The following is a 17,499-nucleotide window of genomic DNA, read 5'->3' as shown; positions in this document are numbered from 1 at the left end:
ACTTAGCATTTACCCTGTAGATACATCCATGTCATAGCAAATGGCAAAATCTCATTCTTCTTTATGGCTGAGTAATATTATACACACACACACAAATATGTGGTGGATATATATCCCCCACATCTTCTTTATCCATTCAACTATGGAGGGATACTTGGGTTGTTTCCAATATCTTGGCCATTGTAAATAATGTTTCAACGAACATAGGGGAGCATGTATCTCTTTGAATTAGTGTTTTTGTATTCTTTGGGTAAATACCTGATAGTGGAATGACTGAATCATATTATAGTTCTATTTTTAATTTTTTGAAGAACCTCCATACTGTTTTTCACACTGACCATGCTAGCTTGCATTCCAACCAACAGTGCACCATGGTTCCTTTTTCTCTACATCCTCGCCAACACTTATTTCTTGAGTTTTTTTTTTAGTTCTCTGACAGGTATGAGGTGACATCTCTGTAGTTTTGATTTGCATTTACCTGATGATTAGTAATGGTGAACATCTTTTCATATGTTTTTTGGCCATCTGTCTGTCTTCTTTGGAGAAATAATTGCTCATGTGTTCTGTTTGTTGAGAGTTGTTTTCTGAACTAACATGTGGTCTATTCTTGAAAATGTTCCATTTGCACTTGAAAAGAATGTATATTCTGCTGTTTTAGGGTAGAATGTTCTGAAATTGTTTGATAGATCTGTCTGGTCCAATGTATCATTCAAAGCCACTGTTTATTGATTTTCTGTTTGGATGATCTTTCCATTGATGTGAGTGAGGTGTTAAAGTCGACAGTTCCATGGGCCAGTTTGGCTCCTGACTGCATTTCTACCATTCCTACTCTCTTTGATGTGGTCTCTTCTCTCTGCTCTACATTTAGCTGTGGAGAGTCTGTTCTGCCAGTCTTTGGGTCATTTTCTAGGTTATTTACACTGATAGGGGTATTATCTCAGTGTATCCCTGGGATGAGGTGAGCTTAGGGTTCTCCAACTCTGCCATCTTCCCTGGGAGTCCCTATACCTCCTAAGTTTTAATGAACATGTAGATGTTACTATTAGAATCAAATTAATGTGTATAAAATTTATATGGAATGAGTATTTCTTAAAGATATTACTATTCCTGCTTGGTGTTCAGTTTAAGGGCAATATGTTTAAGAAAAAAATTAATAGAATATCATAACATTAACTTTTAAAATGTTAAATATGCTACCCTTCATTCATTTATGCTACATCAGAGAAAAGTCAGTTAAAAGGTAGAAATCTAAATTAATGAGAATATAGCCTAAGTGTTTGATATATAAAAATGAAAAAAAATACAATGTTTTCTTAATAGTTTAATATCAGGCATACAGAGTTTTGTTTTGTTTGCTAAAAGTGCTTAAAGATGTGAGAAAACTAGATGTAGACATTATATGGCTGATACTTATTATATAGCAGGAATTACAGAAAATGACACAATGTTATACAATATAGGTAAAACTATGATATTTGTTGGGGAAACATGATAAAGAATTATTAAGAGAAGGCATGGAAACCCCAAATGCTCATCATTACAGAAAAACACACAGGTGATTTCATAAAAAGTCAGCAGGCTTAAGTTCTAGGGAAGAGAACCCACCACCAAAAACAACCTTGATCACACTTCTAATACTTAAACTTAAAATACTTAATACTTAAAAAACTTAATACTTAAAATAACCTTATTTGTGAATGATTAGTGAGATGCCAGGCAGATTCTAGACAGGCATGGTATAAAAAATCAATTTGCCATTACTTGGGGACTTAGGTGCCCCATAAAGAAGAAGGGTCCAGCACAACTCCACCAGCTGAGAAAGGACACCAAAAATCTAAGTAAAGATAATTTCAAATGCAAATCCTTCCATTAAGAGAAGGGAGAGAGACTCCTGTTCTAGCTAGCACATTGTGTAGGTCACCCAAAGTAAGCCCCTGAATCAATTTCAGAGAATCATTCTTGTTGCCCCACAAGAAGAAAATTTAGGAAGTCAACACTACTATTTAACTTCTTTAAAACTCTAATTTTTGTTACATGCTTCATCTCATTCCTTTCAATTAGCCCATAATGATTACAATGAAAAAAGAACACGTGTGCTTGACTTAGTGCATAGCAAGAAAAGGAGTGGCAAATGAGGTTGAGTTCCCTTCTGCAGACACTTCTGTTTGAAGAATTCTGTAGGTGATAATAGATGGTAACATGATTACAAAAACGGGTTATCAGATTGAAATTTTCAGCAATATAGAAAAGAAGAGTTTACACAGCTTTTCTGTGTTCTAGGACATAGGCCTGAGGTCTTAACTATTGATAGGCCCATGGGTTTTTTCTCATTGTATTTGGAAGTGATTGAAATGAGAATCTTGAGATTTAGAAATCTCTTATACTATGAATGGGTTATAAAATAGCATTGAACATACATTACATGTCTATTTTATCCATAGATAATGAAGTATGATGAAAAATGTTGAGAGAAAACTGAGAAAGTTTGTGGAATTTCTTTCATTATTTAGGACTCATTGGAGATACAAAATGAACTGGATCTAATTAAATTAATAGCTATATTTTGATAAATATATCCATGATTTTTTTTGTTAAGTAACAAAAGAAATGCAAAATAAATATGATAGGATCCTTCCTTTAAAGAAGAAAGATGAGACATGTGCCCATTGGGGAATTATTTTTATAAAAACATATTTCTTCAAATTTATTATATTCATGTCATGAAAAGTACCAAAACTCAGAACTGCACTAAAGAGAAATATGGTACATATGTTTTTGTGTATAAAATGCAATTTATTCTATTCTTAGAATATAAAATAAACATAAAGGAAGGCAAGACCATAGATTTATTATTTATATAGAAGTTTTTATGTTAGTCTTAAGGTTTCTAAAATGTTAACTTGAACCTTTGAAAAGAAAGATTTTATTAATACCACCTTTTTTCATAAATGAGGAAATTAGATTGTAGACAGTTTGATATAAGTCTTTAGAACAGAAACTCTGGCTTAAAATGGTTCAGAATTTTTACAGCTCAATTATTGTAGAGATACTTCAATTTACTACATAATAATAATGGCCGGGGTAGAACAAAAGGCACAAGGAGAGAATAGTTCTGCAGTCAATATTACAATCTGGAGTTATTCATTTCAAACGTATCTATTGGCTATTATTTTTGTCAGGAAGACATGTATAAGCACAAGTATCTCACATAAAATATCATATCAAAATTTTGACAAAAAATTATGAAATTATAGATGTGATAGTAGCTAATTTTCTTAGATGATTGAAATCTTTTGAGAGTAATTGGTCCTTGAAGGATAACAACTTGACTTTCAAAAGCCAATGGCTGGATTATCTGCCTCAGATCTGCTGGCCACAGATTCAATGTGCCTTTGCCACCAACAGATCCCAGTTAGGAAAACCCATCTCTCACCACATGCCAACCAACAGTGTGGCCTGATTTATCTACATCAGTGGCAACAATAAAACTCAAGTGGCTGACTCTTGTCCCACTTCACACCTGCTGGTAGTGTTGGATCTGATCAGTTCCTAGAGGTTACATCAACAAAGCCAGAGAGGATTCCAGGAGGGACATGCTCAATCTAAACAGGGCAACTACCAGCTAAAATGAAAACTTTAAATAGGACCAAACATCTCCTAACATAATCTTTAAGCTGTATGTGATACAATTAAAAATATCTTATCATACAAGAACCAAGAAAATCACAAATTAAATGACAAAAGACAATCAAGTGACACCAATACTTTGATGAATCAAATATTGGAACTATCTGACAAAGATTTTAAAGCTGAAATCTTAAAATAGATTCAATAAGTAATTATGAATATATTATTAGTAGAGAAATAGAATTTATTAAAAAAAACAAGTGGAAATATTGAACCAAAAAACACAATAACTAAATTAAAAACTAATTGGAAGAGATCAATAGTACAGTGGACTCTGTAAAGGTGAGGACTGATAAATAAAATGTATTCAATTTGAAAATAGAAAAAATAGCCTGAAAAGACACAAAAAACAGACTCTTAGGGACTGGTGGGAAAATAAAGAAAGATCTAATATTTGTATCTTTGGAGTTCCAGAAGGTAGAGAGCAAGAATGTAGGGTTGAAAGATATTCAAAGTAACAGTGGCTGAAAATTTCCCAAATCTGGTGAAAGATGGAAACATATATTCCAGAGGTGAACTTCAGTTAGAATAAATACAAACAACTTCATACCAAAACACATCATAACTAAGTTTCTGAAAACTAAAGACAAAATCTCAAAAGCAGTTAAAGAGAAACAATGCATTACTACAAAAAGAACACAGCAAATGAAAATGAATTTCTCATTAAAAATCACGGAGGGCAGAAGGATCAGTGGAAAAATATTTTTCAAGCCCTGAAAGAAAAATAATTTTCCACTGTGAATTCTATATTGAATGAAAAGTTCTTTATGACTAATGTAAAATAAGGATATCTCAATTTAAGAAATTCACCACTTACAGACCTACTATTAAAGAACAGCTAACTGAAGCTCTCCAAAAAAATAAGAGTATAACAGAAGAAAGATCAGGGCGCCGGGGTGGCTCAGTCGTTAAGCGTCTGCCTTCGGCTCGGGTCATGATCCCAGGGTCCTGGGATCGAGTCCCACATCGGGCTCCCTGCTCGGCGGGGAGCCTGCTTCTCCCTCTCCCACTCCCCCTGCTTGCGTTCCTGCTCTCGCTATCTCTCTCTCTGTCAAATAAATAAATAAAATCTTTAAAAAAAAAAAAAATAACAGAAGAAAGATCAGAACTTCAGAAAATAATGAAGAGAAAGAGAATGGGTGAAAATATAGGTAATATAATAGACTATACCTCTTATGAGTCTCTTAAATTGTTTCTGGTGATTATAGCAAAAATTACAACACCCATTCTGTCACTCATTATGTGCAGAGGAAATTGAGACAGCTATATTTAAAGTGGGAAGAGTAAATGGACCCTGTAATAAAGATTCTGACTCATAAGGTCTCTCAACAGCCTTCACAGCCTTTACAACTGCTTTCTTTCTAAGGCAGGCAGGAACCCTGCCTTTACAAACTGCCTTTGCAGTCAGTATCTTAACCACATCCAATTTTATCCAAAATACAGGTATGATATTTCATTGATGGTATCCTCCTCCAAGGAGATTTATTTGATACACTCATTCGGTATAACCAAATCCTAGCAAGGAGCTCACAAAAAGGGATGGGCCATTACCCCACACATACAATGTATATGTAAGCCTCGCCAGCTTAGTTTCTACCTGAATTTTTTTGGTATGCCAAGGGCTGCTCTATCTCTGACACTGTCAGGAAATGGCTATTTAGGGCACCTGGGTGGCTTAGTCGTTAAGCGGCTGCCTTTGGCTCAGGCCATGATCCCAGAGTCCTGGGAACGAGTCCCACATCAGGCTCCCTGCTCAGCGGGAAGCCTGCTTCTCCCTCTCCCACTCCCCCTGCTTGTGTTCCTGCTCTCGCTGTCTCTGTCTCTGTCAAATCAATAAATAAAATCTTAAAAAAAAAAAGAAAGAAAAAAATGGCTATTTACCCTCTCAACATCCACAAGGTTAAGACAAACCCTATATCTTTTATGTCTTTTTGGATCCTGGTAGCAACATATCTTTCATCCAAAAATTTACTTAAGCTCATTTAGGCCTTTACAAATCAGACCACATTGAATGGGATTTCCTACAACAAAAATCTCTAGAATCTGCCCAAATTGTAATAAAACTGACAATCCCATTAGTGTCCACTGGAGAATCCTTTACTATACAGGCTTTTGCAACTTCCTCTCATGGCTCCCTAGAGTTTTGGTACCCATGAGGGGCATGAGTTGCTCAAGGAATTCTGGTGCAAGATACTGCTCTCTCTCTCTCTAAAGATCTTATTTATTTATTTGACAGAGAGAGAGGGAGAGAGCACAAGTAGGCAGAGTGATGGGCAGAGGGAGAGGGAGAAATAGGCTCCCCATGAGCAGAGAGCCCGATGCAGGGTTTGATCCCAGGACCCTGGAATCATGACCTGAGCCGAAGGCAGACACTTAACCCCAAGACACTGCTCTCTTTAGCCCCATGTATCATAGCGTTTATGAGACAAATGCTGTCTGCCTACTGGGTTCACCTGGAAACATAGGCTCTGACACAACCTAAACCTATGACACTGTGTACCAAATAGTTCATTCTGTCTTGTGTAATGAATGATGCACTCGGCAAGCTTTGCATAGCCATCAATGCCTACTTGCTAAAATAAAAACAGTATCTACAGAATAGACTTAAATATGAGCCCTCTGGTATACCCTACCTATGGGTGGCCTCCACTGTCTTCAGTAGCTTATCAGATGCTACTCTACTAGAATAGGTCATCCCTGTCCCAGACCTCTTGGATACCTTAAGAACTCTTTGGGATCAAGTGGGTGAACAGCAAAAGGAATTAGTAAACTATAGATGATATCCATAACATATGATGGAGCTTGCTGGAGAGCTCCTAGTTTTCATCCCTTAACCAGGATGTCCCTAATCAAGGATAAGACCCAATAGTCAGGACAATTGGTCTAAATCTAGGAAATCCTCTTAACATTGGATGCCCTGGCAAACAATTAGCCCCACTGGCACATTCTTAAAGGCTTTTAGGAGATTTTCACTGGTCTTATAATCTGGTCTAGTCAATGACATCAACAATAATTTCTTATCCAAGATTGCTTCCTTTGGGATAAAGAACTCTGGGAAACTTCTCTCATATATACCCAAAATATAAGTCTAGGTCATGCATGTCTGCACATACTAGAGTCACAGTACAAGGCTCCACCAAGACACTACATGCCCCCTTCAGAGTTCCAGACATTACTGATAGTGACCAAGGCAAACATTTTACTTCACAAAATACATAAACCTGGGCTCTTGAGCAAGACATTCTACAGAAAATTCACCTTCCATATTTCCTTCCTCTTTCACATTCCTGACCAGCCTTGAGATACAAATATGTGCCAAAATGGCTCTATGAAATAACTTCAAATAAACCATGGTACATTTCAGTCATCAAAGATTAAGGGTGAATGTAATAAAGAATCTGAATCTATTTTTGGTGTTTGTTAGCTAACAATGTTTAAGCCCCAATCCTCTCTCTCCTTCTGCTCCACATCTGGGGAGGCTAATGAAAGCACAGGTGCTACATTTTTCTTTGGGAATTTCAAACTTTGACCTTCACCAGTACATCATTGGGCAGAAGGGGAGCGGGATCCGGAAGATGATGGATGAGTTTGAGGTGAACATCCACGTGCCGGCGCCGGAACTGCAGTCCGACATCATCGCCATCACTGGCCTCGCCGTGACTTTGGACCGGGCCAAGGCTGGCTTGCTGGAGCGCGTGAAGGAGCTGCAGGCTGAGCAGGAGGACCAGGCTTTAGGGAGCTTTAAGCTGAGCGTCACTGTGGACCCCAAATAACATCCCAAAATTATTGGGAGGAAGGGGGCAGTGATTACACAAATCCGCTTGGAACATGATGTGAACATTCAGTTTCCAGATAAGGACGATGGGAGCCAGCCCCAGGACCAAATTACCATCACAGGGTATGAAAAGAATACAGAAGCTGCCCGGGACGCCATATTGAAAACTGTGGGTGAACTTGAACAGATGGTTTCTGAGGATGTCCCACTGGACCACCGTGTTCACGCCGGCATCATTGGCGCCCGTGGCAAAGCCATCCGCAAAATAATGGATGAATTCAAGGTGGACATTCGCTTCCCGCAGAGTGGAGCCCCAGACCCCAACTGCGTCACCGTGACGGGGCTCCCAGAGAATGTGGAAGAAGCTATCGACCACATCCTCAACCTAGAGGAGGAATACCTGGCTGACGTGGTCGACAGTGAGGCCCTGCAGCTGTAAATGAAGCCGCCAGCCCACGAGGAGTCCAAAGCGCCATCCAAGGGCTTTGTGGTCCGGGACGCTCCCTGGACCGCGAACAGCAGCGAGAAGGCCCCTGATATGAGCAGCTCTGAAGAATTTCCCAGCTTTGGGGCTCAGGTGGCCCCCAAGGCCCTCTCATGGGGCCCCAAACGATAATGATCAAAAAGCAGAAACCTCTCCAGCCTGCTGCCCCAAACCCCACCACACATGGTTTGTTTCAATCTGACCCAGCAGCTGGACCCTCCATAAATTGTTGACGCCTCCCCCTCCCCGAGGTCTCGCAGTGAAGCCGGGCGTGCCAGCACCCCGCGTGCGCTCAGGATCTGCTCCCTGACACCTTTGCTCTGGGACAGCTCTCCACTGTTGTGAACACTAACAGAGGTAATTGGACATTTCCCTATAAGCGTCCTGGCTCATCCAGCATGTCAGTAAGGCTCTGGCCTCCACTATGAGAGCTGCACAGCTGTGGATGAGTCTACTTCCTGTGTCATGACCTCAGGAAATAAATTTCCTTGACTTTATAAAAGCCAAAAAAAAAAAAAAAAAAAAAAGATAGGAACCTTCATCCCAAAGCCAATCCTTAATCACAATAAAAACCAACTCAATATTTTTTCCCTGTTTTCTCAAGTTATCAAGTAATCATTTAAAGAGGGGGAAATCAGAGGGGGAGACAAACCATGAGAGACTATAGACTCTGAGAAACAAACTGAGGGTTTTATAGGGGAGGGGGGTGGGGGGATGGGTTAGCCTGGTGATGGGTATTAAGGAGGACACATATTGCATGGAGCACTGGGTGCTATAGGAAAACAATGAATTATGGAATGCTACATCAAAAACTAATGATGTACTGTATGGTGACTAACATAACATAATAAAATAAAATAAAATTTAAAAAAAAGTCAAAAAATAAAGCAATATAGAATTCTAAAAAAAAAAAAAAGGATAATGAGGTAACCCATATGAAGACAAGAAAAGAGAAACAGTGGGATGAGAAACAGAGGAAACAGACAATAAATAATAAAAATGCCAGATATAAGCTCTAACATATCAATGAGAATTTTGAATGTAAATTATTTAAATACAACACCTATAAAACAGAAATGTACAAAATGGATTTTTTATAAAAATCCAACTATATGCTGATTACAAGAAACTCAATTAACACAAAGACACAGCTAATGCAAAAAGATAGAAAAATGTATATCATTTAACATCAATCAAAAAATAAACAGGAATGGTTTTATTAATATCATTTAAAGTAGACTACATAGCAAGGGCAAGGAGGAATATTAAATAATGATAATAGGCTCAGTTCAGCAAAATACCACAGTGACCCTAAATGTGTATGTACATAACAGAGCTTCAAAACACATGAATAATAATAAAAAAATGTCATATAAGTGAAAGGGAAAATAGACAAATCAACAATAATACTGGGGACCTCAGTACCCCATATTTAATTATATTACTAGAAATAAAATTAGCAAAGATATAGAATGACTGAATAAAACCATCAACTGAAATAATTGAATTAACATTTATATAACTCTTCACCCCCCCCAAAGCAGAATACATATTCTTTGCAGATTCACCATGGTAGACCATATCACAGTTCATTATATATATATATATATATATATATCTCAACACATTTATAAAAAATGACATACAAACTGTGTTCTCTGACTAAAATGGAACCAAACTCGAAATCAATAATAGAAAGAAAACAAGAAAATATAAGAAAACAGTATAAATAAATAACACAAAAATTCTAAACACCTAGGATTTAAACAACATGCTTCTAAATAACTCTAAATCAAAGAATAAGTCCCATTATGATATATATATATATGAAATGAAATAAAAATATTTTTTATCAAAATTTGTGAATGCAACTAAAGCAGTACTAAGAGGAAAATTTATGGCACTGAGTGTTTATATTAGAAAAGAAAAAAAGTTTCTAATTGATAATTTAAATTCCTATGACACAAAATTAGAAAAACAAGAACAAAATGAACCCAAAGTAAGCAGAAGGAAGGATAATAATAATATAAATAAAAGCAGAAATCAATGAAATTGAAAACAGAAAAATAGTAAATAAAAATTGGTAGAGGGGCGCCTGGGTGGCTTAGCCATTAAGCATCTGCCTTCAGCTCAGGTCATGATCCCAGGGTCCTTGGATTTAGCCCTGCATTGGGTTCCCTGCTCAGCTGGAAGCCTGCTTCTCCCTCTCCCACTTCCCCTGCTTGTATTCCCTCTCTTGCTGTCTCTCTGTCAAATAAATAAATAAAATCTTTTAAAACATTTGGTAGAACCTTGAAAAAGTCAATAAAAATTGTATACCTCTATCCAGACTGTTAAGATAAAAAGAGAGATGACACAAATCACCAATATGAGGAATGAAACAGATTTCACAACCATTAAAAGAATTGTAAGGGAACAGTATCAATAAGTACATGCTTACAAATTTGACAACTTCCTAAAATGACACAAACTACTAAGTCTCAACCAAGATGATATAAATAATGCAATTCACCATATCAAGATGAAGAAGAAAAATATAATATAATCATATCAATTGATACAGAAAAGACATTTAAAAAAATTTAACATTTTCATTTCATGAGAAACTAAACTCTCAGCAAGTTGAAGAACAGAACTACCTCAATTTGACATAATCCATCTATAAAAACCTTACAGTTAACATCAGATTAATGGTGAAAAAATTAATTTCCCAAAGGTCAGCAATAAGGCAATGAAGACTATTCTCACCATTCTACTTAATATGATACTAGAAGTTCTAACAATGCACTAAAGCAAGAAAAAGAAACAAAAACTCCTAAGGATTAAAAAGAAAGAAACAAAATTTTCCCTATTTGCAGATGACATGATGTGTACATAGAAAATCCCAGGGATCTACAACAAATCTACAAAAAATAATAAGTGAATTCAACAAGTTGACAAATACAAGATCAATGCAAAAGAATCAAAATTGCATATGCTAACAATGAACATGTGGAAGTCAATATTAAAAACACAACATCACTTAAGGTTGCTACTAAGAAAAAGACATAGAAATAAAGTTAACAAAATATGTACAAGATCTGTATGTTGATAAATATAAATTACTAATGATGGAAATCAAGATCTAAATAAATAGATATACTGTGTTCATGTATTGGAAGACTAAATATACTAAAGATATCAATTCTGCTCAAATTGATATAAAGGGTGAATATAATTTCTATTAACATCTGAGCAAATATTCTTGTAGACAAAGACAAGCTTCTTCCAATGTGTAAGTCCTAGGATATGAAAACAATGAAACAATGAAAAACAATCTTGAAAAAGAAGAATAAGGTAGGAGGAATCACTCTATCTGACACTAAATCTGGACTATATAACTAGATTAATCAAGTTTATTTCTTACTGGTAGAAGGACAGACACAGAGATTAAGGGTAGAGAACATATAACCCAGAAATAGGCCCACACATATATTTTCAACTGATATTTGATAGAGATGCAAAAGCAATTCAGTGGAAGGAAAGGAGCCTTTTTAGCAAATGGTACTGTTTCAATTAGATATCTACAGACCAAAAACAAAAACAAAAAATGACCTTGAACTAAATCTCACATATTACATAAAAATTAATGCAAAATGGACCATAGACTTAAAAATAAAACACAAAACCATAAATGTTTTAGAGAAAATATGAGAAAAATTTCAAGATATGAAGCTAGGTGAAGAATTCTTATACATTATACAAAAAACATAATGCATAAAAGGGAATTTTGATAAATTGGGCTTTGTCAGAATTAATAATTTTTGCTTTGCAAGAAACCCTGTTAAGAGTATGATAAGACAAGTTACTGACTGGGATAAAGTATTTTCAAACCTCACAAAATTTTCATTTCACTATGGAGCATAGAGAGATGGCAAATAACACAGGAAATGATGTTCAACTTCATTATCCATTTGGCAAAACTAATTAAAGCCACAATGAGATATATCTTTACACACCTACTACAAAGACTAAAATAAAAAGTAGTGACAAACCAAATGTTGGTAACATTGCAGAGAAACATTTATCCCAAGGAACTGAATACTTATGTTTACACAAATGCCTGGACATGAATGTTCATAGTAGCTTTATTTGTAATAGCCAAAAAGTGGAAACAACCCAGATGTCATATAATGGGAGCAGAAATGACCACTCTTCTCAACTGGGAGATTCCAAACTTGAAATTTTCACTGAGAATAAAACATATAGTTACAAAGGGCATAAAAATAAAAGAATGATGAAAAATTGCCCTTTTCAAGGGATTTAGGGTTTGGAATCACTGAGTAATGTAATTTTCTTCTTATATAATTTCATTGAGATCTGCACATTAAAAAAAAACAAAACATTCAGTTTTGTTTTAAGATTATGTCAGTAAGCTTAACTAGACTTTGATTTTCCTGTTAGAAAATTCTCAATAAGATTACAGCAGACATGAATGCCCAGAGTGCAAATTCCATTCTAAGTATAAAAGGAGTATCACAATGGGCGAGTGTTGATGGGTAAAAATTTTGTGCCTTTCCATGATGGAAATTGTTGATTAAAGCATTCTTACCCCCAAATTGCCCCATCAGTGTTCACTCATATTCATTTTTTTACCCATTTACATAACATATATTTATGATAAATTCGTAAGAAAAAGCCCTGCATTCATGGAGTTTATGCCCCAGTGTAGGGGACAGACAATATGAAAATAAATAAGTATACAGTATATAGTATGATAGAAGGTTATATATGTTATGGAGAAAAAAAATAAAGCAAGGAAAGGGAATAGCAAGTGTGATGAGGAGGACAAATTTGTCTTTTAAACAGATGTTGAGGGAAGACCTCACTTTTTCTAGAAAGTGCCATTTGAAAATAGGACTGTATTGCACCGAAGATAGGCTCTGTGAGTTCGCAGGAAGTTTTATATTTGACTTACCAAACACTGTGACAGGAAAGGGAGGCCTTCTCTCAGTCTGCTAAGTATTGGAAACTGTCACAGAGCCAGCTGGGGCAACCAGTGAAAGCCAAGATCAGGAGTCCAGCTGGAAGGACCTTGAAGACAGTGAATGTCTGGCAGGCATAGACCCAAACCCAGGAAGTTAGAAAGCCCAGATATTGTAACTCCAGAGAGAGATGACGTGCTTCCAGTCTAATGATTTCGTGGCAACAGGAAAGTAGCAAACAGGGCATAAAATCCAAGTGCACAGTCAAGGTCATCTGCAAGCTTTCCAAATAGAGTGGGAAGAAATACAAAACAAAGACCAAACAGAGCAATTTAAGCACCAAGGATTCAAACCAAGTTGAAAGTGAGTGGCAGAAGGTCAAGTAAAAAAAGTAGGCATATGTCAGCCCACAGTTACAGAGAGGAAGCAAGTTTCTATAAAATCAGGCAGGTCCACCAGAGAAGCACAATAGGGTTCTGCCAAAGATCTGAGATCAAGATCAGCTGCCCCACCCCTCATATTCAATATGGTAATTGTAGTCTGTGTGTGTGTGTGTGTGTGTGTTTGTGTGTTGCGCTGGATTAGAGAAAAGCACAATCAAATGTTTAGCTCCATGGGAGAACTATAGATGCTTCTTTTTACAGGAAAATTGACTTGCCACTCTGAGTCAGGAAATAGGAGTGCATTATACTTTTGATTTATTGCTGTTACTTTATGTATGTCAATTTCTTACTTTTGTATATGTTTAAAAAGTGTTTTATATCCACTGTCTAATCACACAAAAATGTGACATTTACGATATATAGGGAGCAAAATATACAGTAGAAGATTTCCATATATTTACTACTATTATATTCAAACCCAATATTTCACAATAAACATATGGAAACCTAGTCCCAATGAATATTAAGGAGAGTTATATAAAAATGAGTCTAGCAGGGCGCCTGGGTGGCTCAGTTGGTTGGGCGACTGCCTTCGGCTCAGGTCATGATCCTGGAGTCCCGGGATCGAGTCCCGCATCGGGCTCCCTGCTCTGCAGGGAGTCTGCTTCTCCCTCTGACCCTCCTCCCTCTCATGCTCTCTGTCTCTCATTCTCTCTCTCTCAAATAAATAAATAAATAAATCTTTAAAAAAAAAAATGAGTCTAGCAGTAAAATACACTTGGGAATATTGAGTTAAACAAATAATTTGTTGGGTTTTAACTGTAGGACTATAAGATAAATATGTATAATATAAATGTGTATTTTTATTAATATAATTTCATTAACAATAGAGTTCCTGTTTAGAACAGTGTAGGTTTACAACAAAAGTAAGTGTAGAAAATAGAGAATTCTCTACACAAACAGTCTCCTGTACAGTCAACGTAACACACCAGAATGCCGTATTTATTACAAACAATGAGCCTATATTGATGTATCATTGTCACACAAAGTCTATATTACAATAAGGTTTATTCTGAGTCTTGCACATTCTACGGGTTTTGACAAATATATAATGGTACATGTATGCATCATTATGGTAGCCTACAGATTAGTTTCAGTGCCCAAAAGGTTTTCTGTGCTCCATCTTTCCTTTCTGCCCCCCACCTCTGACGGTCATTGATTTTTTTACTATCTTCATAGTTTTCCCTTTTCTAGAATGTCATATAGTTGTAATCGTATGTTGTATGGCTTCTTTCACTTAGCATTAGGCATTTAAGGTCCCTGCATGTCTTTAAATAGCATAATAGTTCATTTGTTTTTAGCACTGAATAATATTTCATTTATTCATCCATTCACCTATGGAAAGACATTTTGGTTGCTTCCAAATCTTGGCAATTATGAATAAAGCTGTAATAAATTTTTGTGTGTAGATTTTGCGTTGTAAAATACTTTATCTTCAGGGGTAGCTTTGTTAAGAAAAGAAACTGCTCTGATGAATAAAATGTTCTGATGTATTTCAAAATGGTTATTCTTCTCCCCCTGCCTCTCAAACCTGAGGGAATTTTTCTCTGATCACCAATGTGAGAACTTGATATTAGAGTAATGCTGGATGCAGAATGAGTCAGAAAGTATCCTTTCTACTTCTGTAAGAGCTTGTAGAGAATTGGTAAAATTTCTTTCCTAAATGTTTGGTAGAATTCACCAGTGAACCCTTCTAGGACTAGGGCTTTCTGCTTTAAAAAGTTACTTTACTAATTATCGATTTAATTTCCTTAATAGTCCTATTCAGATAGTCTATTTATTCTTGTGTAAGTTTTGGCAGGTTGTCTTTCAAAGAATTGGTCGATTTCATTTAGGTTATCACATTGTGGGCACAGAGCTGTTAACCATATTCTTTTGTTTTTTTAATGTCCCTGCGATATATAGTGATGTCCCGCCTTTCACTTCTGATATTGGTGATTTGAGTCTTCTCTCTTTTTTCTTAGCCTGAATCCAGTAATTTCCTGTTTTCAATTTCATTGATTTCTGCTCTAATTTTTATTATTTCTTTATTTTTCTTTATTTTTATTTCTTTGCTTCCTTTGGATTTAATTTGCTCACATTTTTCTAGTATCCTAAGACAGAATCTTAGATTATTGATTTAAGTGTTTCCTCTTGGGGTACCTGGGTGGCTCAGTCGGTTCAGCACCAACTCTTGATTTTTGGCTCAGGTCATGATCTCAGGGTTGTGAGGTGTTGGACTCTGGTCTCAGTGTGGAGTCTGCTAGAGATTCTCTTTCTCCCTCTCCTTCTGCCCTCCCCCAGGGTCTCTCTCTCAAATAAAAATAAACAAATAAATGGATCTTTCCTCTTTTCTAATATATGCATTCAATCCTATAAATTCCCCTCTAAGCCTCACTTTGATATATTAATCCAATTCCCATAATATATGCTGATTTTGAAATAGTCTCCTTCTTTGCAATTTCAAAAATTAATATCCCTCACAATTATGGGTCAGCACATTTCAAATAATTTTCTTATAATTGAAATTGGCAATCTATACTACATTTTCCATGTTGCAGGTTACTGTGGCAAAATAAGTGGGTTTAAGGAAGCCTAGATCTCATATCCATTATCAATCTTATGCCAAATTATCATAAGCTATAATAATACATAATTTATAAGATAAAAATAAAAAGTAACAACTTATCCAAGAGACTCTTAAATTGTTTAGATTTAGACAGGTTCCTAAATCTGGAAAGAGTAAGTGGTATTTTTCTTTCTTTTAGGATTTAGGCATTTTCAGTAACACATGAGGATGCATTTTATGTCCAAACACAACGGTATTTTTAAAAGTGTTTTAAAGTGAGGCTGAAGAGTACATTACATATCCAGTGTAGGTGCTGCCACAAAATAAAGCAAAAACCAACAAAACCAAATTCTCAGAGTTGTTATGCCTTCCCAAATTTCTTTTTATTGCAATATGTATTTTGCAAAATATATATTTTTGAAATTTTATGGAAGAAGATGGAACCGGTAGCCAGATTTTACTCTCCTCTCCCTTAAATCTGTTACCTTAAATCTCAATCGAGTTACCTCTCTCCTAAGCCTTGCCTCAGAATTAAATCCTGAGTTCCACTGCCTATTTTGACACAAGTATCAAAGTTCCAGATCTACTGTTTTTAAAGTAACTCCAAACACAGAAAACCCAGCCTGTATTATTTTAGACCATTTATTCACAAACAGAGATAGAAAACATAGTTATAACACATTAAGTGAATACAAAAATGATTTACTTGAGGTTCACATTTAATAGCCAGACGTCTAAAATTATAAACCTTGTCTTATATGGTAAAACCAATACCTGGCTCTGGTAACACTTTGGTTTATATTATTATCTTCTATGATTTCATATTCTACATTATGGTATTTTTGTTAGATGTGACTTTGATTATACTTTCCCTCAGACTACATTTCATTTTACTTTTCCAATGATGATTAAATTTAAGGTAGGTTTATTTAAAAAAAAAAACAACTCAAATCCCTTGCCTCACAGGGACGCCTAATTTGAAGCTATTGTGTTATAAACTCCACTTAATCCCAATCAGTTCCTTGCCTCACAAAACTTACCTTAAAAACCTTCCAGACAAGGCCCTACAACCCTAATCCCAATAAATATTCTGCCCCAATTCCCCATTTTGAAACATTTTAAAGATCTGTAAAGGTAGTATTCTACCTTACTTTAGCAAGTCTAATAAACTTAGTTTTGCCTTAGCAATAGCATTTTTGTTTTTGTTTTTTTCGATGTTTTGGGGAGAGTCAACAGTCAACAATAGTCTCGGAAAATATACTTGAATATGGATGACCAGTGAAGTGGGTAACAAAACAAGAGTGATGTTACTGCAAAGGTGCTTAGGAATTGATAAAATAGTTAACAATATAGATTCTGCCTTCTAGTTTGGGAGGAAGATGCCAAGATTCAGATGGGGCCTGGCAAGTATGCTAATTTGGAGTATTTAAAAAAATAAAAGCAGATGTGGGGCTCGATTCTAGGACCCTGACATGACCTGAACCAAATCAAGGGTCAGATGCTTAACCAACTGAACCACTCAGGTGCTCATGAACAGAGCATTCTTTTAAATTTTTGTGATTGATTAATAAAGTCCCCCAAATCTGAATTGCCCACCA

General features: G+C 36.0%; 1 long non-coding RNA gene across 1 annotated transcript in view; it reads left to right on the top strand.

Moving 5' to 3' along the window:
- The window catches only part of LOC118522415 (uncharacterized), an 829,883-nt gene that overhangs the window by 599,012 nt on the left and 213,372 nt on the right, over nt 1-17,499 (top strand). The gene's annotated exons all lie outside the window — the stretch shown is intronic.

Source organism: Halichoerus grypus, chromosome 3 (genome assembly GCF_964656455.1).
Source record: "Halichoerus grypus chromosome 3, mHalGry1.hap1.1, whole genome shotgun sequence".
NCBI classification, from domain to species: Eukaryota; Metazoa; Chordata; class Mammalia; order Carnivora; family Phocidae; genus Halichoerus; species Halichoerus grypus.
This window is presented reverse-complemented; position numbering and strand designations above follow the sequence as displayed.